Genomic DNA, 25407 nt, shown 5'->3' with positions numbered 1-25407 from the left:
CCATAAAATTTAAAGCTAACAGGGACCTTGGAGGTCTTTGAGCCTAACCTAAGCCAACTGAGGCCCAGAGGGAGTAAGTAATTTGCCCAAGGTCCCTAAGAGGCTTCAGTTCATCTCAGTCTATATGAAGCCTAGAGTGAGTAAATGACTTGTCCTTTTACTAAAGAGCCAAGATGGAGTCATAGAACCATACATTCATGGCTGGAAAATCATAGTTAGAAGAGACTTTAAAGTCCATCCTAATTTAGTTCCTTCAATTTACAGATAAGGAAATTGAGGCTGAGGGACCTTAAGTTATTTGCCCAAGAACATACAATCAGTAAGTGACACAGACACATTTTAACCTGTGACTTTTGACTCTGAATCCATGCTTCTTTCCATCCTGCCATTTTCATCTCCCTTAGTATGCAAGATATTGGTGCAAAGGCCTCAATTAGTTGACCACTAGGTAGACATAGACTGAATTGTAAGATCAAGATGAGAGAAAAAAGATAAAGTTTATGATGGCAACATTACCTCACATGTGCCTCATATTTTCAATTTTGCAAAATGCTTTTCTCACTATAGTCACCTGAATTAAGTGGTACACATCTTGCTACTTCTGTTTAATAGGTGAGGAAACTAAGGCTCAGAGAGGTTAATAAACTTGGGCATAGACAGCATGCTGTAGGAGAAAGAACTACAGATTTGAAGTCAAGCGATTTGAGTTTGAAGGCTTGGTTATCTACTTCCTACCCACATAATTTTGGATGAGTCCTTTAGCTTCTCTTGGATCTCCATTTTCTCATCTGTAAAATGAGTGTGATAGACTAAATCAAAAGTGTCATGGCCCACAAAACTCCTAAGTGTGGCTTCAACCTCATTCAAATGTAATTGGGAAATATTCAACAAGATAAATAAAAATAAAATAAAACATAGACAATGTGAACATGTGGTTTTCTAAGCCAATATGTGGCCTGCAGGCATCCTTGTGCTTGGTTTGGTGGCCTCTGTCTCTATTTGAATTCAGTGCTGAAGGTCCCTTCTATCTCTGAGACTATGAGAATAAATCTAGGTAGCATGAGTATTGGGAATTGAACTCAGGGATTCTTATTCTAGGAAGAGAAGATGACAAGTCCAGAATATTTTCTACTTTACTATGTTGCTGCTACCCTGATTCGCAAACATGTTCTTCCTCTATACCATCAAAGCCCTGTTAGGCTTCCATCTCTACCACCAAATCTTCCTAGACTATTCAAGCTTCTATTAGTCTTACCCTTATCTGAAATTCTATAGTACTGGCTGTCTGTATCCTTCATTTGGTTTTGTTGTTGTTTGGTTGTTTCTGTCATATCCAATTCTTTGTGACCCTATTTAGGATTTTCTTGGCAAAGATACTAGAGTAATTTGCCATTTCCTTCTCCAGCTCATTTTACAGATAAGGAACCGAGAAAAATAACATTAAGTAACTTGCCCAGGGTCACATATCTAACAAATATCTGAGGTTGGATTTGAACTCAGATCTTCCTGACTCCAGGCCTGGTGCTCTATCTACCACACCACCCAACTGTGTCTTCATTTGGTACCCATTTTGGTACTCATAAATTGCTTTTTGCAATCCAGTATATCAGGCTAATTGATACGTAACTCTCTTATTAGCTTGTTTTAGCTAGTTACATAGGATGGAATTTGGTTCTGGGAATACATATAGAGCTGGACATCAGAATGCCTAGGTTTTAGTATAATTTCTAGAACTCATCCACTGTGAATGGTCAACTATGACTAAAGTACTTTCCGGCTCTGGCATTTTACATTCTAAGATCTTAAGCCTGGCTCCAATAGTCTACCTTCTGACATTCTGTGTGCTAAGGTTCCTTCCAGTTCTAATATTCCATGTCATAAAATCCCATCTGGCTCTAATAGTCTCTATTCTAAGAGCCCTTCTATCCATAGCATTCTATGGTCTAATGGTATTGTCAGGTCTGGTGTACTACATTTTAAGAGATGTTGTAGCTTTGATATTCTCTGTTCTAGTGTTTGTATTTTAAGGTCACTTTCAGCTCTCATAGGTTATGTTGGAACACTATGATTTTTAAAGCCAACCTCCATCTCTGCTTCAGGTGTTTCTGTAAATTTGAACCATAAGCCTCTTGCAGAACTTCACTCTACTTGCAGGAATCCTGACATTCCCTGAAGAGCATCCCCAAGAGGCCCTGGCTTTACACCACACAGCATATATCACTAACTCATCACTAACCCCAGGTGGCTAGAGGCTAATCTGGTGTCTCTTATGTTCCAATGGGAAAAGAAATTCCAGCCACAAGGCCCTGGGATGATAATCTATGACCTAGTACTTCTCCAAATGGCAATTTACTGGTCCTCGGGTAGTAATAAATCCTGGCGATACTTTAACATTTCTTTATTGGAGAGGTACCATATGGAGTATGACAGTGGAGAAATCGGCAAAGTTGTTTTTTTCTGAAATAAGAGAGAGCTGATAGCTGAAGGAAGAATAATACATAGAATGCCAGGAATGGAGAAGGGGAGGGGGAGGGGAAATTTAGAGGTAATGATAATAGTTCACATGTCTATAATGCTTAAGACTTACAAAGCCCTTTCCAACCAACAACCTTGTAGGGTAGGTAGGAGCAACTTCATTTTACGGATGAGAAAACTGACACACATACAATTTAAATAACCTGCCTCATGCTATTTAGTGTCAGAACCAAGAAATGAACACGTACTTCTGACCCTCAACATGAGTGAATGAATGAATGAAACGCATTTATTAAGCACTCGTTATCTGCCAAACACTTTATTGAGTTCTGAGGATACAAAACCAAAACCAGAAAGAGGATAGTTCCTACCTTCAAGGAATTTCCATTATAAAATGAGGAAGAGGGTCTAGTAAGTCACAGAGATGGAGAATGAAGTCAGAGAGAACCAGTTGATGCTCCCTTTTTCCAGGAGCAACAAAATATTGATTTTAATGTTGTTCCAGAAGAAGGGGTACAAAAGAGTGGCAAGATGGCTGAGGTGGTTAGATAGATGGGATGTAAAGCATGGTCTAGTCTAGTCTGGTCTATAGTGGACTATTGTGGGCTAGGTGAGGATTCCCTCACACTCCAATAAGGATGGTTTGCCCCCAGTGCTGGTATTCTAAAACAGAGTAGATTAAGTTGCCCAAAACATGACTTTTAGAAACCTGGGAGTTCAGAGACGTCAAGAGCAAAGGAAAGGGGAAGGAAGATGGCCAGCAGGGAGGATACAATGGAAGATGAATCATGATATGGTTCAGTCTGTATCTTGCCTGGCCTGGCCAGAACAGATAGGGGCCTGAACTTTAATTGTGGATAACCTGTATTGTAACCACTTCATTTTATAAATGAGGAAACTGAGGCCCAGAGAGCTAAAGTGTTTGCCCAGGGTCACTAGCAGAGAGCAAGTTAGAGAGCCAAGATTTGAACCTAGGTCCTATGACTAAGTTCAATGTATTTGTCAATAAAAATATATGCTATGTCCTTAAAACTGTGCATTGATTTTTTGGAAGAGTGATATAGCAGCTTATCATATATGGAGCCAAACTTCAAAGACATTACCCATTCTTTTACCAGAAACATTTGGGTTAGGGAAGAGCCATAGCTTTAAATTCACGTACCTAAGAAAGTGCTATAAAAAATTTTGTGAAGACAAACTTAGTTGGGAAGGGGGAAGACTGAAGGCATTAAGACATTACTGTCCTGTTGGAAGGAGATGGAGGACCTAGGACACTGTAGGGACGTTGCTTTAAAATCTGGGCCAGGAAGGATCTCACTTGAGGCACAACTGAGCACTTGTTTCTGCTTGCTGAATTAGTACAAATGCTGTCATTCCCCTTGAAATATTTGTGACCTGAGACAAAGCCCAAGCCATTCTGCTCTGGTTAAGCCTCTGTGGAAGTTATCAGAGTTCTGATACTAAGGACTTGACCACTTTTGCAATCATTAGCACCAAATTTGTAGTCACAAGATTTGGGTTCAAGTTTGAGTTCTGTCATTTGCTACGCACATGATTTGAGGCATTAATTCCTATCTATAAACCTCAATTTTCTCATTTGTAAAATGGGAATTTGTATAGTAATAGACACACTACTTACCTTACAGGGTTGTTTTGTTTAAAATACTAGATAAATGGGAGCTATTTTTCCCCTCCCAATTCTTCTTTCTAGGGCATATTCTTTCCTTATTGTTCTCCCCTGTGAATCAACTTAGTTTCCCCAGGGAGAAGGATTCATCTCTCCTCAAAGCTGTCACCTTCTAGGCAGCTGTAGAATTGAAACAGTTCTGAGCTAATGCTATTTCATTTCTCATCAACTGTGCCATTGCCAGGTCACTCTATTCCATAGTGTTCAGCTTCTAGAGTCCTCCCTTCCATCTACGATACTAATCCAGTGCCTCTCTCATTTCCTGCTGGTTCCCAGGGACACTGCTCCAGTAATGAAATGCCAATTTTTGAGAAATCTGGCTCTCAGCTTAGGGCCATATACTCAGAGCCCAGTGGGATAAATTGTGTAAGACTCATGTGATGAGTGCATTTATCTTGGACCTTTGGCCAGACCACATACAAAGCTTCAGTGTCTCCAGCTCCTACCAAGGGATGATGGATAGACAAATGGATGTGTGAGGGGTATAACGTGAGGATGCAATGTAACTGATCTAGGAATCAAGGGATCAAAGCTATTGTTCCAATGAGTTTCATGGCCTTGCAAAAACTCATTCACCCCTCCAAGCTTTAGTTGTCTCTTCCATAAAATTAGAGGGTTAGACTAGAAAGCCTCTACGATACCTTCTAACATCCTATGATCTGATTTTTAGCAGTCTATCTGAGCTAAGGTCTTACAGTTCTAACATTCTAGGATTATAACTTCTCTAACCTTCTGAGAGATGGTTCCTGCCACCTGGATAGAAGTTAGAGAAATGATGAAAGGCTTTATTATGGTGCCATGCCCTCTCCCTGGAGAGACAAGATATACTGAGTTGTCTTCTCAACCACCATCTCGAACAGTCTAATCAACAGCTTACAGCATACTTGTGAGATGTTGGGTCTTGGCATGGAGACTCAGGTGCCTAGGGTAAGGTGATACCAGGGAAAATGATACCATAGTGACATAGCTTTTACTAATGCCAGCTGTCCTGGCACTGCTTGAGATTCCGGACAGATCTGTGAATGAACACTTTTCAAAAGCTATAAATATTTTATGAATTTCCATCCACTTACTTTAATGGGGGATTGTAAAAGCATTTAACCATATTACACCCCATCTCTCAGACACTGCATTATTCTAATAGAGCTGTTTTATTAGAGACAACTGGCTAGGTGGTTAGGATTTGGGTTTTTTAAATAAATGTATATATAATTTTATATTTTCTATATATCTCATATATGTGTATATGTATAAAATATATTATATAAGTATATATGTTATATAAATATATATTTCAATTTAATGTCTATGAAAGCAGACACTCTTGGTAGTATCATGTCCTGAGAAAATGGCAGTGTGTTGGACAGGTTTCATCTCCTGAGTCACGCTTGACTGGACATAGACTTTTATAAGACTTTGATTTTATAGACTCCTGCTGTCTAGAGATTTTTCTTCCTCTTCCCTTGGGGAAAGAGTATAGGTTGAATGCCCTACTCAAGCCATAACCTTCTGGCTTGGTGTTTTCAGGGCCTAAGTTTATTGCTGCCATGGCACCTTCCCATAGTTACCTCATATACAGTTGAGCAATGGAAGAGATGCATTGAGTAGAGCACAGTGAAGATCTGGCTCCTGGGGGCCTATAGTGCCAGATGTCTTCCCCTCCCTCTCCTACCAGCCAGCAGTGCTGTCCAGTTGAGAGAGTAGTAAGCTATGAAACAGGAGAGCTGATTTTAAGTCTCAGCCCTAGGACTTTTTCTCAGACAAATTTCAACAAACAGTTTGACCCTTCTGAGATTCAGATTCTCCTCTCTTAATTGAGGGGGTTGGGTAAATCAGAGGTTCTAAACCCTTTTTGCATGGACTTCTCTACTGAAACCTATGGATTTCTCAGAATATGTGGTAAATGAAAATAAAAATGCAATTTTCCCCTCCTATCCAAGTTTACAGGCTCCCTTGAAATCTATCCAAAGAGGGGGGACAAAATGATCTGTGAACCACAAGTTAAAAATTATTCAGCCAGCTCATCTCTAAAGTCTTTTTATTTACCTCTACAAGCTTCTGCTAGGTTATGTGACTGGCTGATACAGTGGAATCTCTCCTGGGCCAGAAGCATATCTGTATCTTTGATTCTGATCTCTTTCCTGACTTTCATTTCTGACTATCCATTAGACATGTCCATGTGGATTTCCTGTTGGTACCTTCTGGTGCCCAAAAATAAACTTCTCATCTTTTCTCTAGGACTCTAGCCTATCCCTCCTTCTGACTTTCTTAGTTGGTAGGGGGTACCATCATCATCCTAACCACTGAGGCTTGAAACCTCAGAGACCATCAGGCTTCAACTACTACAGTCTTTCTGATTGCCCCAGGAGTCAACCTGCCTCATTGAATATTACACTGAACTGGAACAGTTCACATTGTTCAGAATGTGACTGAAAGAAGGGGCCTCTCTGAGGCCAAAGGACAAAATTGATATTGTGGTTATTGCTTCTGTTGTTACCTTTTTGTCTCCCTTTTTTGCACCCCTCTAGTCCCTCTTACTTTTGATGCCTGGAGTAGCATTCCAAAGGAGACTCACAGTCTTAGCCTCTATGTGTGCAGGGCAACAGAGCAAGGCTCTAAATGGGATTCTAAGCTATATTAGAGTGTGTACCTCAGCATAGCCAAGGTATCATGTACAACTTTCTTTGAAGGAACTCAGAGATTAGGAAATGAGATCCTGATGCATGTCCAAATGTGGGCTGTCTTAGATGTGTCCCATCTCTTACCGTCTTGGGATGAGGCTACAGGACTGGTACAAACAGTGAGTCAAATCCAGCCTTCAGCGACCTGCCACCTAATTCTTCCTTAACCACTCAGATTTCAGAATTATTAAAAAATGTCTGCCGTTCTAGGATTCAGATGGTGAGGGACCACAATTTGATAAATTGGAGGAAAGGGGATGCTTCCCAGCTGGTCATTGCTCTTCTTCAAATATGGAGATAGATCTGCGATCTCATTGATCCAATGTTCCCTCCAGTGATGTAAAACATAAGCCATGCCACCTCAAACTGAGCACCTCCTTTCTATGTCCACAAATTTGGGGGCCACCCAGCATGCAGGAGGTCTTCCTTATTTTTCCTGCTATCTAGAGGATTCAAACTCTCCTTGCAAGAATGAAATTCACTGAATTCCAAGAAGGAAAGTTTTATTGACAGATTGAAGAGAATAAAATTGAAACCACATTAATGCTCATAGGAAATAAAGACACACACTAAATAGTACCCTCCCAACTGTACCCCCAGACCTGGAGAGTGTCAGTCATTTGCAATCATAGCTAGACAGGATACCCAGGAAGCATCACCTCTTGCAGGTCCTCAGAATTGGTGCTTCTTCCTGCTCTGTAGCTCCTCAGAAACTGGGACAGGCAGGGCCTCTCCCCATCAAGGCTCCTCTTCCAGAACATTCACTCCTAAGTGGCATCCAATGTCACATCTACCATGGCTCTGTAGCTCCTGGGTTTTGTTGGGTATTGGGTACAGCAGAATTTTCCTGCCTTGACATGAGACACAGCACTCACTAAATCACAGTTTTAACATGACCAGAACAGAGGCCTCAACATTCAGGCAGCATATCCTCTTGAACTACTGTTTCAACCAACCTCTGGTCTCATGGAAGTTCATGTAGGAATCAAGAATCCTCTCCTTCTTCTTCTCCTCCTCCTTCTTCTCCTTCTCCTTCCCAAGCAGGACTCAGTCACTAACTCCAAAGTGGTAGACTCTCTCCTTCAGGAACAATTGTTAGTTTCTTTTCTCTCAAAGTGAATACCCTCCAGCCCAGAATATGAGGAACTTGACAAAATAAAACAATTTTTCTCCAACCTGAAGTCTCTCTGCCTTAAATCCAAGTAAGTCTCCAAGGAGCAATTTGGTGAAATTATTCCAATTACCCTAGGCTATTCCCTACCACATCTATTTTGGATAATGTTGCCTATAAGAAGAGTAGAGGGAGAAGGAAAAAAAAAACAGTTTCTGCTACATCTATGCAAGGAAAATGAGCCCCACAGATAAGAAATGACTTGCCTAGAGTGACATCATCAAGAGTGAGACTTTTTGCAGGTCATCTGACTCCATGTCCTTTTCCATTATATCGTGCAGCCCTGGCTTCTTTCTAATCATTCTTTCTAATCATGCTACATAAGGGATACCTATTTGGCCTTTACCAATCAACAGTCAAGGTCAAGCCCTTGGACAGAGTCCAGGATATACTGGGCATTGGCTGCTCCCCTAAGCTCTTGCTCTGGGCAGTCTCCATGAGACTATCATTGGCTTTAGTACTTGTATCCTTGCTGGGGTCTCCAAGCTACCCTAGCCACCATGCCCCTCTGTCCTAAGGTCAGGGATGAAGATTGTTTCTGGCAAAAGAATGAATTCAGCTGCCAATCCCCATCAGGATCCTGTGGTCAGAGCCAGCATGCTTCGAGTGAAGGCTTTTTCCTGGGTCTGTTATTGCTCAACATAGACAGAAAACAGCTCAGATCCATGACAGCCTCTTGTCAGACTGATGGTCCCATGTCTCATCACTGACATGATAACCAAGCAGGCGAGACAGACCTGGTTTGTCTGAGTCTGGTTGCTTTGTAATAAAAGAACCTGTCTGGGATGGGGTGGCAGGTCAGGACTGGCACTGTGTGGCTGATAGGGCTGTGGCCCAGACTCCAGCCAAAGATTCAGCTCCTGCTCTATCAGGCTCCCAGAATTGTAATCCTTTGTCAAAATATCCTCAGGCCCAGAAACCTTACTTCTATTTGTAATCACCTGTGCCTGACTGTCTCCACTGGAACGTCTTATTTGATCTGTTCTGTGAATTTTGACTATGGTTACCTGGTATTTCAAAATTATAGAATGATAGAAAAGGAAACTTAGAGATTACCTTGTCTCAACACCTCACTTTGAAAGAAGAAACAGAAGCCAAGAGAGGGAGAAAGAGTTAGGATGAAGAGACAAGTGTCTCCTGACTTACAGCTCAGTGCCCTTTTTACCAAACCACAACATATTCCCTCTCTTCTTAGCCAGATAACTTGGTTTCCTTTCACTTCTGAGTTACATGGAAGACTTGGTGCTCCTAGGGAGTCTTTCAGGATCAACCTTGATATACCTTACAGTTATATCCTCTGACCTTCTCCATCTCCTAAATACATCCTTGCAACTTTGTGATAATATTTCTCTTGAGTACATTCACATCATGAAATTTAATACTGAGACCTGCAGAGTTCTACATTTTGATTAAAAAATCAACTTCTCAAATAGAGGGAAGGGGAGGAATGGCTAGACAGTAGTTCTAGTGAAAAAAAAGAAAACATCAAGGGGTTCTAATGGATTTTAAGTTCAATATAAATCAACAGTCTAAAATGGAGGTCAAAAATACAAATGTTAATCCAGACCACATTAAAAGAAACAGTGATATCCAGAAGAAGCTGTAAGGTTAATGGGGAATAAGATCTTCCCCATCCACCAATAGGCCTCATGTGGAGCCCATTAAAGGAAGCTTGCTTAGGGGAAGCTTGCTTGTAAGAACACTTCCACATCTTTTGGTACTAAGCTAATAAGGCACTGAGTCAGGAGGGTTATGATGCCTTCTGGCTGTGAACCTATTAGCCAAAAGAGTATATATTCTGAAAGGCAAGCTTTTGCTTTGGGGGCTTGATTATGAGAAGGATATTGTGGTTCCCTGGTCAAGACTCTGGAGGGGCCATATGTTCAGAGCTCCCTGAAATTCTCAGAGGTAAAGGCTCTCTCCATTCAGTGATGAATGATATATATATATATATATATGTATACATACATATACATATATATGTACACACACACACATTATACACATTATATGTAGTAATATTGCTTTGATTCAGGCAAGAGAGTCCTGCCTGTTGGTCTCCTTTTCTCTGCTCTGTATTTTCTCTGTTTATATTTATGTAATTAGGGAAGATTGTTGACCCCTGAAACAGCTGTCTTTCCTAGTAGGGCAGATAAAAGAAGCTGCACTAGCAGCCATCCTGGGTGTGCCAGTGTGGTTGCCATTATAGAAGCAAGGTGAAATTTCTGCTTTACTTTGCCTACATTTAGAGGACTTATGTTCAGGCCTTGGAGCTATATTTTAAGAAGGAATTGATAAACTCATGCATACCTCCAACAGGGGACAACAAAGATGTTAAGAGGACACACTACCATGTAGAAGATTAGAGCAATTTGAGATGTTTAGCCTGAAAAGGAGAAAAATTGGCTGGGGAAAGGATATGATAGTTGTCTTTGAATATATAAAGGTCTTTTATATAAAATAATCATGTATATTAGTGACATTCCACTTGATTCCAATGGGTAGGACAAGGTAGAAGTTGTAGCGAAACAGATTCCAAGTTGGTGTAAGGAAAACTTCCTAACAATTTGGGCTGCCTCTGGATAGAGTGGGTTCCTCCTCACTGAAGATCTTCCAATGAAAACTGGATGAACTTTTGTCAGTGATATCCTTGGGGCGGCCAGGGCAGAGGAGTGTATTATTGGTTAAGTCCAGATTGGACTAGAAGGGTTTTGAGGCACCTTATAACTCTCAGATAATATAAAATGTCTGCCGTATCCTCTTAATCAGAAAAAAAAACATGTGGAGAGTAGACTATTGCACCTTTTTTATTGTGTATTTGTGGAAGGAGGAATAGCTAACCTTTGCCCCATGTAAGATAAGGGAGAGCTTACATAGACAGTAAGGTATCAAGACCATCCTCTTGAAGAGTACTGAGATCATCCTGAAGACTTAGTTGCCTCAGGGAACTAGAAGCTCTGGTTGACACTATTTCCTGATCAGTTAAGTACAAAACAGTCACAAGGAGTTAAAGAGAGTCATTCTGATGCATGGCTGGTGGATTATGATGGGCAACTCAAGCAAGGGAGATTCACTTTGCTGAATCAACTAAAGATATCCTCAATTCTTATCCTTGTTAAATATATAACTATATATAGACTGTGTTGTGGTTATAATCTGTTTGTTAACTATTAAATAACCTATGAGTATCTCATTTTGTTCTAGTTTTGAACCTAAACTAGTAAGATACTAGTCTGAGTCAATCCCAGCCCAGAACAACATCCCCAAGCACTAAATCTATCACTACATACCCTCTCAAACAAATAACAAAAACAACAAGCCACATTCTACAAAAAAAAAATCCTGCTATAAAGCACCATCATGTAACATGTAATGGATTAGACTATGATAATAACTATTGCTAAAAATCACAGTTTCATAACATTCTAGAGACGGGAAGGCCTGAAAAATCATCATATTGAATGTTTTTTTACAGATGAGAAAATGAAGGCACAGAGGTATGTCTGAAGAACAAAGGCTAAGTAGCGGAAGTGGGATTTGAATCCACATTCTCTGACTCAATAACCACTCCTTCTTCCATTAACCATGATGCTCCTGTTCCTTGACTCCCTCAACTTTACTTATTTTACAGAGGAGAAAACCAAGGTGTACTCTAATGTCATATATCTTTTAAAACAGAGTTCTCCCAATCCTATGCCAAATGGTCCCTCCAATGTACCACAAGGCTGGGGGCCTACATTGCCTCTATTGCTTTCTCTTTTTTCAATTTAGGAGCTAATAAAATGCTATATAAGTAAAAACTATAAGCATTGAACATGGGTGAACAGATTTTAGTGATTGGTTTGAGGAATGAACTACCCCTGATTCTACTCTATCTGCTTCCCTATACACAGACTCTAACTGCATCCCTTATTTTAATAGTTCATTGGAGCTGAAAGAGTCCTTAAAACATAGTATGTTAGATTTTGAAAGGGTTTTGGATATAGAATGTGATAGGTATAAGAAACCTCAGAATTTCAGATTCAAGTATATAAATGTTAGAAATGGAAATATATTTAAGGAGGCCCTATTGTACAGTGGAACACTGGTTTTGCTCTCAGAAGACCTACCTGGGTTTAAATAGCCCTTCTAATATCTACTTTGGGTGACATTGGGCAAATTGCTTAATGGCAGCAGGTCTCACTTTCCTCTTCTATGACATGAGCAGGTTGGGCCAGAGGGCCTCTGAGGTCTTTCCTATCTTTAGAACAATGGTCTCTAGTCCAACTCCCTTATTTTCAAAAGGAAGAAGTGACTTATCTCTTTCTGCTATACTGCTGCCCCTTGGGGATTGCAGTGTAGTTTCCTGGTTGACCTTGACCCCAGGTCTCTGCTTTGCTAGACTATGCTGGCCCAGATTAGTTTGTGACAAAGAATGCTAGCCCTAGGGTCTGACAAGACTTGGGTTTGAATCCTACCTTTGTTATTTGCTGGCTATTTGATCATGGATACATCATTTAATCTCTCTGACTCTCAATTTTCTCAATGGTAAAATTGAGTAATAGATACTAGACTGCCTTTGCCACAAGAATGTTATGGACGTGGAATGGAATGATGTTAAAGTGCTGTATAAATTTTCCTTCTGGTTATTGTTGTTTTCACCTTCGCCGTGGGCCAGAGGAGAAGCTTCCCTTAACTGGCAGCTAAATTTGTAATCAGGTCTGTATTCAATCCTAGCTCTTCTCCTCTTTAGCTAAGTGACTTTGGACAAATCATATGACTCCTCTCAGCTTGAGCTAACATTTACACAGCACTTTAAGGTTTGCAAAATGTATTACAGATATTCTTTCTCAATTCTCACAGTAACCCTATGATGTAGGTGCTCTTATTAGCCCCATTTTGCAGCTAAGGAAACTGAGGCTGGGTGAGGTTAAGTGACTTGCCCAAGATCACAGAGCTAATCAATGTGTGAGGCAGGATTTGAACTCAAGTCTCCCTGATCCCAAGTCCAGCATCCTATCTACTATAGCATTCAGCTTTCTCCTGTGCAAAACAAGAGGTGGCCTCTAAGATCTCCTGAAGCTCTAAATCCTCTTTTATTTGTCTGGATTTCTGACTATTTCCTAACATTTAGGATGGGGATATTACCTGAGGGCAGGGGAGATCCAGGGCCAGATCCCGAGTCAGGTGCCCCTTAGTCCAAGAATGAACCAACTAGAAACTAAAGAACAAAATACTGACATAAGAGGTGTAAGGGCTAGGGGAAAGTGAAAGGGTATGTGTGTCCAGGAGACATTTAGATATCTGGAGAGAAGTCTTGGACCAGAATAGATTTACAAGATCCAGGATTCCTAGTTCAGGTTTACAGTTAATTTGCTCACAGTATCTCTGGCATTAGTCTCCTATTCTCTTCTCACAAAGGTGATACCCTAGTTCAGGTCCTCATTACTTCTTTTTGCTATTGCAACAGCCTTTTCATTGGCATCCCTGACTCCAAACCATCCTCCACACTGATGCCAAAGTGATTTTTTTATAGCTTCTTGTTTCACTATATCACATACTTAATAAACTCCAATGGCTCCCAATTGCCCAAGGGTCAAATATAAATTCTTATATTTAGCATTTAAAGCCTTTAATCTCTGGCTCCAAATTCACCCCAGCATTTCTTTTTGTTTTGCCAATTGAGAGACAAGAGTAGGCATTTTTCTATCCCCTCCCTTGTCATGTTCTTTAAAATGACCTCTGCCTTCTGGCCAGCTGTAGCAAGTACCTAAAGGGTTTGACCAATATGTTGTTGCCAAGGCCTATCGATTTACCTTCACAATATCCTTTTGCAACTATCCATTTCTCTCCTCTGACACTGCCACCATCCTGGTGCAGGCCCCTCATCACCTCATGCTTAGACTATTGCGACAGCCAGTTGGATATTCTGCTAGTCCATTGTCCAATCAGCTGTCAAAGTAATCTTCCTAAAGTGTAGGTATGACCATTTCATGACTCTACCCTATAAATTCCAAGGCTCCCTATAACCTCCAAGATCCATTGTAAAACTATCTGTTGCATTCATCATACTTCATAACTTGTACCCCTGTTAACTGAGAGAAACCCACTCCTCAAAATTCAGAGGAGTCCAAGCTTGGTTGAAAGCAGAAAAGTTTTATTAAAAGAAAAATCAGATACTTGTGCTGAAGCACCAATATGAAGTACAAAAGAGGCCACAGACTAAGAGAGGCAAGGGCAATTTATGCTTAAAAAACACAAAGGGGAGGAGTCAGGGTAAAAAATGGACAATTTCTTCCAGGAACAGGTGGGACACAGAAGCAGGATGTTTTTCAGGAACAGTTGACTGCAAGGCTGGTTTAGGTCAGTTTGCTGAGCATAGTTTAGCAAGATCAGCCTGGGAACACCAGCAAAAGCTTCTGGGAGTGAGCAAGACTTTGGGTTCACTGCAGGCTCTTGATTGATTCCCTTCAGCACACAGGTTCATTCTGTGTCCAGTGCATCTGGCTGGTAAGGTAACTCATAGAAAACAGACATGTTAGTCTTTTTTTAATACCCCCAACCTTTCCATTCTTCTTCTTCTACCTTACACTACTCCTCCTCTACCCAATACTGAATGAACAAGTGAAACTGGCCTTTGAGTAAGACACAACACTTCTCCTTACTCCAAGCATTTTCACTGGCAAACCCCAATGCCTGGAATTCTCTCTCTGCCTCCTGACTTCACTAGCGTACTTAAGTCCTAGCTAAAATCCCATCTTCTAGAGGAAGGCTTTTCCAGTCCCCCTTAATTCTAGGGCTTTCCCCCTATTCCATGTTGATTATTTCCAGTTTTTCCTCTACATAGCTTGTTTGTACACAGTTGTTTGTATGTTGTCTCCCTCATTACATTATGTCCTCCTTGAGAGCTGGGATTGCCTTTACCTTTCTTTATAACCCCAGAACTTAGCATATTGTCTGGCATATAGTAGGCACTTAATCAGTGTCTATTTACTGATTGACTAGGACCTGGCTGACTGGACCTAGCTGGTTCCCTTTGTTGCCCTTCAAATTGGCAACATTCTTCCCTGGGCTCTAACTTATTAAATAAAAACAGCTTATAGAAAATGGAATGAGTGGACGAATGAGTGAATAAGGGACATAAATACAAATGCAAAAGCAGTTAGGTCTCTGCAGTCAAAGAGCTTGCATTACAACAGAGGAAACAAGTATAGGGAAGTGATGGAAAGAAGAAGGGTAAAACAGACTGTCCAAGGCTGTATTGTATCATATAACACTCTAGTGGACTAGATTAAAATGTAATTTGGAAACATTTAACAAAATTAATAAAAATACAATAGAACATAGATAAAGTTAGTATGTGGTTTTCTATGTCAATATGTGGCTTACAGAGATTCTTATGTTTAGTGGCTCCCTTTCTATTTCAATTTGATACCACTTGTATAAAGTTGCTTGATTTGGAAATTCATAGAGATGGTGAGAAAAACCATTGGGGGAATGAACTGATCTTGCTTTCTAGTTGCAGTGGCAGGAATGATTAGTTTATGATTTCCAAGCTGGAAAGGGGCCAAGGGTACATTGCTGGCTAAAGAATGAAGTATTATATCTCCTCCTCCTCCTCCTCCTCCTCTACCTCCATCCACCACCCCTCCCCTCCCCCAGTATGAATCATGATAGGTACTAATCAATCAGAGTACTCCACTGGGATAGGTGTACCAGAGCTGAAGAGGTTAAATCCCCCAGAGTTTGGTGTCTGGTCAAAAGTCCTATCAGGCCTTGGGCATTTGGACATTTAGAGCTGGAAGGGACTTTATAGAGATCCTCTAGTCCATTTAACAGATGAGAAAATTGAGATCCAGGGAGGTTGCATGACTTTTTGTTGTTGTTGTCCGGTTATTTTAGTTGGGTCTGACTCTTTGTGAACTCATTTTGGGTTTTCTTGGCAAAGATACTAAACTCATATAGCTACTAAACAGCAGGTTAAAATCTAGGCTTCTAACAATAACCCAGGGTTCTAATCTGGGGCAAATTCCAGCTCTGCCACTGACTCCTTGTCTGACCTTGCAAAAGTCTTTTAATTTTTCTGGGTGTCAGTTTCCTCCTCTGTACAACAAAGGGGTCAGATCAGATGCAGTTCACAATTTCTTTCTTTTTAAAAAAAATATTTATTCTTAGTTTTCAACATTCCCTTCCATAAGAGTTTGAGTTTCAAATTTTCTCCCCATCTCTTCCCTTCCCCCCAGCCCAAGATGGCCTGTAATTTGGTATAGGCTCTACATATATATTCATATTGAACCTATTTTCATATCAGTCGTTGTAGAGAAGAATTAGAACCAATGGGAGAAACCATGAGAAAGAAGAAATAAACAAATAAAAAAGAGAGAACAAATAATATGCTTCAATCTGCATTCAGACTCCATAATTCTTTTTCCAGATGTGAACAGCATTTTCCATCATGAGTCTTGGAACTGTATTAGATCCTTGCATTGCTAAGAATAGATAAGTCTATGAAAGTTAGACATCGAACATTGTGGATGTTACTGTGTACAATGTTCTCCTGGTTCTGTTCACTTCATTTGGCATCAGTTCATTCAAGTCTTTCAAGTTTTTCTGAAGTCCACCTGCTCATCATTTCTTATAGCACAATAGCATTCCATTATATTCATATACCACAACTTGTTCAGCCATTCCCCAATTGATGGGCATCCCATCAATTTCTAACTCTTTGCCACCATAAAAAGAGCTACTTAAAATATTTTTGTACATGTGGGTCATTTTCCCATTTTTATGATCTCTTTGGGATACAGACCTAGAAATGGCATTGCTGGGTAAAAGGGTATGCACAGTTTTATAGCCCTTTGGACAAAGTTCCAAATTGCTTTTCAGAATGGTTGGATCAGTTCACAACTCCACCAACAATGCATTAGTGTTCCAATTTTCCCACATTTTCTCCACTATTTATCATTTCCCTGTTTTGTCGCGTTAGCCAATCTGATAGGTGTGATGTGTACCTCAGAGTTGTTTTGATTTGTATTTCTTTAATCAGTAGTGATTTGGATCTTTTTTTTCATATGACTATAGATAGCTTTAATTTCTTCATTTGAAAACTGCATGTGCATATCCTTTGACCATTTATCAATTGGAGAATGACTTATATTCTTATAAATTTGCCTCAGTTCTCTATATATTTTAGAAATGAAGCCTTTGTCATAGACACTGGTTGTAAAAATTCTTGCCAAATTTTCTGCTTCTCTCCTAATCTTGTTTGCATTGGCTTTGTTTGTGCAAAAACTTTTCAATTAAATGTAATCAAAATTATCCATTTTCCATTTTATCATGTCCTTTATCTCTTATTTGGTCATAAATGCTTCTGTTCTCCATAAATCTGACACGTAAACTATTCCTTGCTCTCCCAGTTTGCTTATAGTATCATCCCTTATACCTAAATTGTGTACCCATTTGCACTTTATTTTGGTATAGGGTGTAAAATGTTGGTCTGTGCCTAGTTTCTGCCTTGCTATTTTTCAGTTTTCCCACCAGTTTTTGTCAAATAGTAAGTTCTTATCTCAGAAACTGGAGTCTTTGGGTTTATCAAACAGTAGATTGCTGTAGTCATTGACTACTGCATCTTGTGTACCTAACCTATTACACTGATCCACCATAATACAATTTAAGATCTCGTATGACTAGGCCACCTTCCCTAGCATTTCTTTTCATTAATTCCCTTGATATTCTGGACTTTTTGTTGTTCCAGATGAATTTTGTTATTACTTTTTGAGCTCTATAAAACAATTTTTGGTAGTTTGATTAGTATGGACCTGAATAAGTAAATTAATTTAGGTAGAATTGTTATTTTTATTATATTAGCTCAGCCTACCCATGAAGTTCACAATTTCTAGATCTAAATCTATAATCTTAACCTAGGTTACATGACCTTACCTCCTTAGAAGGGAGTGAGGGAGTGTACTGAAATGAACTGAATCTGGATCCTGGCTCTGCCACTGATTTATTATGTGATCTTGCTCAAGTTATATCTACAATGGGGTCTGGTACACACACAGAATGCCAGGCGTATGCATGTGCCATACCCCCAGGACGCATCTATCTGGACCTTGGCTTCCTTCAATGTGGCATTGTGGGAAAAGTATTGGATTTGAAGTCAGGACATTTAGATTCAAATCCCAGCTTTAACTAGGAGCATAAATATGGGGATATAATGTAACCCTACTGAGCCTCAGTTTCTTCATTAGTAAAATGAAGCTGATAATAATGGCCCACCCTAACTCACGCGGTTGTACATGATACATGGAGATATAAACTTATAGTTCCTGAAATGTTGGCTCTGGTCTCACAATTTAAAGCTCATGATTAGTTTTATATATTCATGGGAAAGGATCCATCTATGGGATGGGTAATTTGAGGGATATCAGTCATATTGCATATTGCTGCTAAGGTACAGGCATATTTGTTTTATTCAAGGTTACAGAATCATAAGATTTCATAGACTTCAAGTACCCTTTCATCTCCAACTTTCTTTAATTTGTTGTCCTTGTGAGAGTGTCATTTAAATGGCATTTAAAATTCCATTTTAAAATTTAAAATAACAATTAATAAAATTTAATTTTAAAAAATAATAAAATTAAAATTTTTAGGGCAAATCCAGATGGTCTGAAGGTATCTATGCTTGGGGGATGGAAGGAAAATTCCTGAGGTGATAAGATCTTAGATATGAAACTGTATGAGAATTTAGAGCTCATCAGGGAAGGAAACTTAGGAAAGGACTTTGTAAATGCCAAAGTATCACAAAAGTGTGTCAGTCAATAAGCATTTATTATATGCCTTCTATGTATTAAGCACTATGCTAGGTGCCGGAAAGAGAAAGAAAGGGAAATGATAGTGCCTTCTCTCAAGGAGTGGAGAGATAAAATGCACACAGTATAACTGCATAGTGAAAGATAAATTGTCGAGAATCATCAGAGGGGAGGCATTAGCATCAAAGGGGATCAGGAAAGGCTTCTTCAGAAGATTGCATATTAGCTGGGGCTTGAAGGACACCAAGGAAGCCAGAAGGTAGAGATGAAGAGGGAGAACATTTCAGGCAGGGGGACAGCCAGAGAAAATGCCTGGATTCTGGAGATGAAGTCTACAGATGAAAAACAGCAAGGAGGTCAGTGTTACTGGATCACAAAATACAGTACTACCTGGGAGAGTGGAAGTAAGAAGTAAGCTGCAAGAAGACTAGAAAGTTAGGAGGGGGCAAAGTTGTGAAGTGATGTTCCAAGCAAAGTACTTTGTATTTGATCCTAGAACAGGAGTCTGCTGGAGCCAGTTCAAACTCTGAGAACAGACTGTTAAATATTCAGTGTGAGCATTTGCATCTCAGAAATCAGCCGATGCTACAAATCATGGCTTGATTTAGAGTTTTATTGATTATCTAGGCTTAAAGAAATGAGGAAGAAAATGTAAATAACACAGATTAAACTTAAAAATGTATAGGGCGTACTTTTTCCCCCTTCTGCAGATCCAGTTGTTAAACATTTATCAGCATACCGCAATTCCCGAGGAAACAGGAATCAATGCAAATTTACTGAACAGCAGAGGCATGGGGGGAGGGAATGATATGGTCAAATGTATACTTTAGGAAGATTCATCTGAAAGTTTTAATATCATCAGGTTTCAACATTTTGATGATTTATATTTTTGCAGGTGCTCTTCATTTACCAAGACTACAATGTCTCTTATTTTGAGTAGGTGCTTTTCAAAATTTGAGAAGGTCCAGTAGTCCACTACCCTGTGGCCAGCCTCCAACAAAAGAAATGATTTAAAGCCTTTCCAAGCTGCAAGAGCTTATGCTTCACTGCATAGCTTGGGGAGTCCAAGGTGATCTCCACGCCACGATGAGGCATAGACATAGCACTTTAGTGGGTTGTTATTAATTAATAATTTAAGATTATGACTAATAATAATGCTTAGAATAAAAATAATCATAGTAGTTGTTGGCATGCCAAAAACTCAGTCTCCAAACTACATGGGAATAAAAGATTTCATAACAACAAGAACAGAAGAAATTAGACCACTGGGCTTTGAATCAGAAGACTCATCTTTATGAGTTCAAAACCAAAGCCAGCCTCAGATACTTAGTAGCTGTGCAACCTTGGACAAGTCACTTAACCTTGTTTGCCTCAGTTTCCTTATCTGTAAAAATGAGCTGTAAAGGAAATGGCAAACCACTGTAGTATCTTTGACAAGAAAACCCCAAAGGAGTTCATGAAGGGTAGGACACAAATGAAAAACCGAATAACAACAAAGTAGTAGTAGTAGTAGTAGTAGTAGTAGTAGTAGTAGTAGTAGTAGTAGTAGTAGTAGTAGTAGTAGTAGTAGTAGTAATAGTAGTAGTAGTAGTAGTAGTAGTAGTAGTAGTAATAGGGTTTAGCTCATGCCCTCACCTACTCTTCCTCTACCGCTACTACTTAACAATCTTCAAGTACTCTTCTTATGAGTGTTTAATTCTAAGGCTAGAGCCAAATGATCTCCAGGGGTCTGTGACTAGGATGAATCACTATCATTTTAGGACCATAGATAGGGAGCTAAGTAGAACTCTGGAGGTTGTCTAGTCCAGCCTCCTCATTTTACAAAAGAGGAGCATCAGGCAGAGAGAGGTTAAATTATTTGGCAAAGACTCAGGGGTAGGAAGAGGCAGATCTGGGATATGAATCTAGCCTTCGTAATTTCAGTCTCCAAACTCTTTTCACTACACCAAACTATAAAACTTCCTTGCAAAGCTGCTCTGGGATAGAGGGGCCTAGATGAGACAGAGGACTTACATGGCCCACATTCTCCAGACTGAAAACCATCTACTGAACAAAGTCATCATTCTGCTGTCTATATGTAAAATTTTACGTTATTGGTAGGTCATTTTCCTGGGAATTGCCTTAATCTTATAGTTTTATTGATTGGTGGGAAGAAATCATATATGTATACACACATAAACACATATGTAAGTAAGTCTATACACATGTATAAAAATGTGTATGTATACATGTGCATACATAAATATGTATGTATGGTATACATGTTTCTGTATTGTGTAAACATGTTTATTTTAAAGATTCACAACTTTTTACTTTAGCCATTAGATTTAAAGTCAGAAGATTTGGGTTTGAATCGCTGCACTATTAGCCATATGATGTCACTTTCACTCTCTGGGTGTTACTTTCCATTTTCTTAATGGGAGTTATTGGACTACATAACTTTTGAGGATGCTTCTAGATATGACATTCTATGTTCTCAGATCCTTTCCAAGTCTAATATTTCATGTTTTATGTTGAGATAGTCTGTATTCTTTGAAACTGTATGATACCAATGTCATTTTAAAAACCAAATATATTAGCAATTTTATATCAATATATAACATGATGGATATCCTTCAAATTATCTATCACATATGTCACATACACACACACACACACACACACACACACACATACACGCACACCATCTCTCCTATCTGTAAAACCATTCATGAACATAGATGCAAGAGACTGGAGTCTGTTCTTCAGCACTTGTTGGCTTCTGTTTCCATGGATCATACACAGGACTGGAAATAGTTCAATTACCAAAGATGTTTGTCAAAAAGAGGCCTATTAATATCAATTAAAGGGTGTAGATAGACATCAGAACCTTCGCCTGTTCTCAAAGAAAGTGATTTTGCATCATTTGCATAATTACACATATCAGCAGGCTTGCATCATTGCACCTATCACAAAAAAATGCATGTTAGATTTCAAGCTATGTTGCTTCCATACTGAATTTCACCTCATGTGGCCTAGGGAGTTGATTTCGTGTCACATTGCATGTATGCATCCTGAACGTATGATGTTTGCTGACAGCAAACTAAGCTGGAGGATATGCATGACCTAACAGTTTTTAAACCATTATGGGATGATAGAAGAAAATGCAAAAGCTTAAAGGGAATTTCAAAATCATCTAGCAGAAGGTGACAGTGCAGGCAGTGGAAAGACTACTATTATTGGAGTGAAAGGACCTGGGTTCCTCTCTCATCTCCACTTTGCAACTGCTGTCCTGCCTGGTTTCAACTCCATGGAACAAGATGTTCCCTGGGTACCCCTCAGTGTCCCATTACCTCATCTTTACTCCTCCCTCCTTTGTTTTTTGTGTTGTCTCGCTCCAGATTGTAGGTTCATTGAGGGCAGAAACTATCTTTCTTTTTATTATTTGTATCCCCAGAACCTAGCACAGTGTCTGGCATGTTGTAGGCATTTAAAATGTATGTTTATTGGATTGTCTCTCTGCCACTTACTACCAGTGTGTCAAAAGGCAATTCACTTATCTTCCCTGGGTCTTAATTTCTTCATCTATAAAATGAGGGGGTGTACTAAGTGCCATTCTAAATCCATGATCCAAACCTAATTGTGCCTAAAGTTTCTTCCAGATCTATGTACCTGGCCAGAGGTATCTTGGAGGAAGGAAAGCAATTTGAATACTTATTCAAACCCAACTGTTTATAAGGAACAAAGGTTGGGAGAAATAGATAAGGGATACAAGCCACATCTTAAGTGTTCTAGTACCAGTTACTTACAAAATCATTTGATATATATGTAGATTTAGATATGTTGATATACATACACATATAAATACTATATAACATGTACATATACACAATATATTATACATAATAAAATAGATATAATATAATAATATATAATATAATAAAAATATACACATTATATATATACGTATATTATGTAAACAGTCAAGTGTACATGTATATGTATATATATGTATATGATCCATGTGTATGTATGTATTTGTGTTATATGTATGTTAATGATGTCTATATGTGTGTATGCATATATGCATATGTGTGTATATAAACACACAGCCTATATAGGACTGAGGAGTTTGTACTTTAGGTCCATAAGCAATAGGGAACCATAGAAGAGTTTTGAGAAAGGGAGCAACATGCTCAGCACTGTCAGTAGGTAGATTAATTTGTGCAGAATAGTTTGGAGGAAGAAAGAGAGACTGGAGGCTGGGAGGTCAATTAGGAAATTGTTGTAATAGTCTTAGAATGAGATGACGAGGTCATTATCTAGGGTGATAGCATTAGGCATGGGGAAAGAGGATAAAAGCTCGTGATACATCAGGAAGAAACAAAAGGGACTTGGTGACGGTGGAATTTGGGTGCTGCTCCATCTTTTTCCCTTTGGTTCCCTGCTAGTCTTTCCCACAATATGAGATGCTCTTTCACTTTAGAGTTCCTCACCTGGAGACAGGGAAGAAGTAATGAGTGCAAAGGGACCTGCTTGTTAACTGTGGTAACTAGGATTCTAAATACATACATGATCCATGATTTATTTGAAGACCTTCTGGGCATTTTTCCATCCCCACACAAATTGGGTCTCCAGAGATTCATACACTGAATATTATATCCATTGTTCCCCATGTCTCAGTTTCCAGAAGTGCACAGGCAAATTCACTTTCAGAAATGAAGTGGATGGAAATTGTGTTATTGACACTGTCTCCAGCAATATTTGTATTTCCATAAGCGATGTGATCAAGAATCCAGCAGTTCAATTAAAACCCTAGTAGCCGTTCTATGAAAAATATCCCAGTCATAGGGCTCCCTAGGCCAGTTTAAGGTTAGAGGCTTTGTCTGATAACATACCTGCTGGATAGCCTTCAATAATTAGATTCTGTTTCTATGCTCCCAAAGGGAAATCAGAGTAGCTCCTTTTTTAAAGAATATGGATTTTTTTTTGCTTAAATAGACATTAAAAAACCATTTGGAAGTATAAATAATCATTCAAATGCCAAATTATTCTAATACAATGTATCTTGGAAGCAGTGCAGTACAGTGGGGGGAGAACTGGAATGAGAGAAAGGAGTTTTGGGTTCTAGTATATGTGAACTTAGGTAAATTCACCTCCCTTCTGTCTTTGTATTTCTTCACAGAATCACAGATTTTCCGAGTTAGAGTTGTCTATCTAGTAAAGAGTTGTTAGTTAGAGTTCTAGTTAGAGTTGTCTATCTAGTAAAACCCATACACCATAGAAATCTGCACTGTGCCATATCTGATGACTAGTCGTCCACATTCTGCTTGAACACCTCTTAGGAGTAGGAGGAACCCATCACCTCTTAAGTTCATCCGTTCTAATTTTGCATAGCTCAAATTATTGGGAATCTTTTTTTTCTGGCATAAAGTTGAAAATTGCCTCTTTGTAACTTCTATTCATTGTTTCTGGTTCTGTGCTCTGAGACCCAGCAGCAGTCTAATCCCTCCTTCACACAAGGCAACTCTTCAAATACTTAATGATGGCCTTCCCTCATCCTCTGAGGCTCCTTTCTCCAGGCTAAATATTCCTCTTTCCTTAGTTTAACCAATCCTTATTTGTAATGAACTTAAGTACCTCATCCACCTGATTTCAGTCCTTTCCAATCTCCAGCTCATTAGTGTCCTCTTAAACTGAACACAATATTATTCTTCATTTGTCTGTAGCATCCTCTTCCAATGTGCCCTTTGAAACCTCTGCTCTATTATTAACAAACCACCCTTCATCCTAGGTGTCTTCCAATCATGCTATTGAACTTCTGGAGTTCAAAGAAACCTGGCTTTTTTTCTAGGAAAACACCCTGGGCTACCCTCTTCCTTGCTGATTATTCTTTTTTTTCAAACCCAACATTCCCTACATGCTGTTCTAGAAGAAGTTAACATGCTCCTAACCACTCTCACTTCCACTTTTGGACATTTTCCTCCACCATCACTCAACACCCTCTGTTCTTTTAGGTGTACTCCGTCTACCTATATCGCCCTATTTATATCTTTGTTGCTGTCATCTACCAGCTTCCAGGTTATTTTCTCTCTTTATTCTTTATTATTCCACCATGCTTTACCATGCCCTGCTACTTTTGAAGTTAAATATTCCTCTTCCTCTCCCCTAGAACAACCCAGTCTCTCAGTTTATCAATCTGCTCAACCGTTGTCACCTAAATCTCCACTCTACCTCCAGGATCTTGAATAATGGCATTTTCCTCTCTGATCATAACTTCCTGACTTTCCATCTCTTCCTCTGCCTCGTTCTCCCAAACCTCTTCTTCTCCCTTACTGTGCATGAACTTTGGTTCCGTTGTTCCTCTTCTTTTTCTTGTCCATTATCCCTGGCCTGGTCTCACTTCAACATTTTGAACCTTTACCCTACAGTTAACCAAGTTAATTATGCACTATCTTTTACCCTTGAATTCTCTGCCCCCTGTCCTTCCTCAATTCTTATTTTGCCAATTTTCAACCTTGGCTTACACCTACTATCTAACTCTTCCACTCAACCTCTTGCGCTAAACTGTGTTGGAAGAAATCATGACAGGTGCCCAAAATGAAGCAAGTGACCTGAATGGGT

This window comes from Trichosurus vulpecula, chromosome 3 (assembly GCF_011100635.1).
Source record: "Trichosurus vulpecula isolate mTriVul1 chromosome 3, mTriVul1.pri, whole genome shotgun sequence".
Classification (NCBI taxonomy): domain Eukaryota; kingdom Metazoa; phylum Chordata; class Mammalia; order Diprotodontia; family Phalangeridae; genus Trichosurus; species Trichosurus vulpecula.
This window is presented reverse-complemented; position numbering follows the sequence as displayed.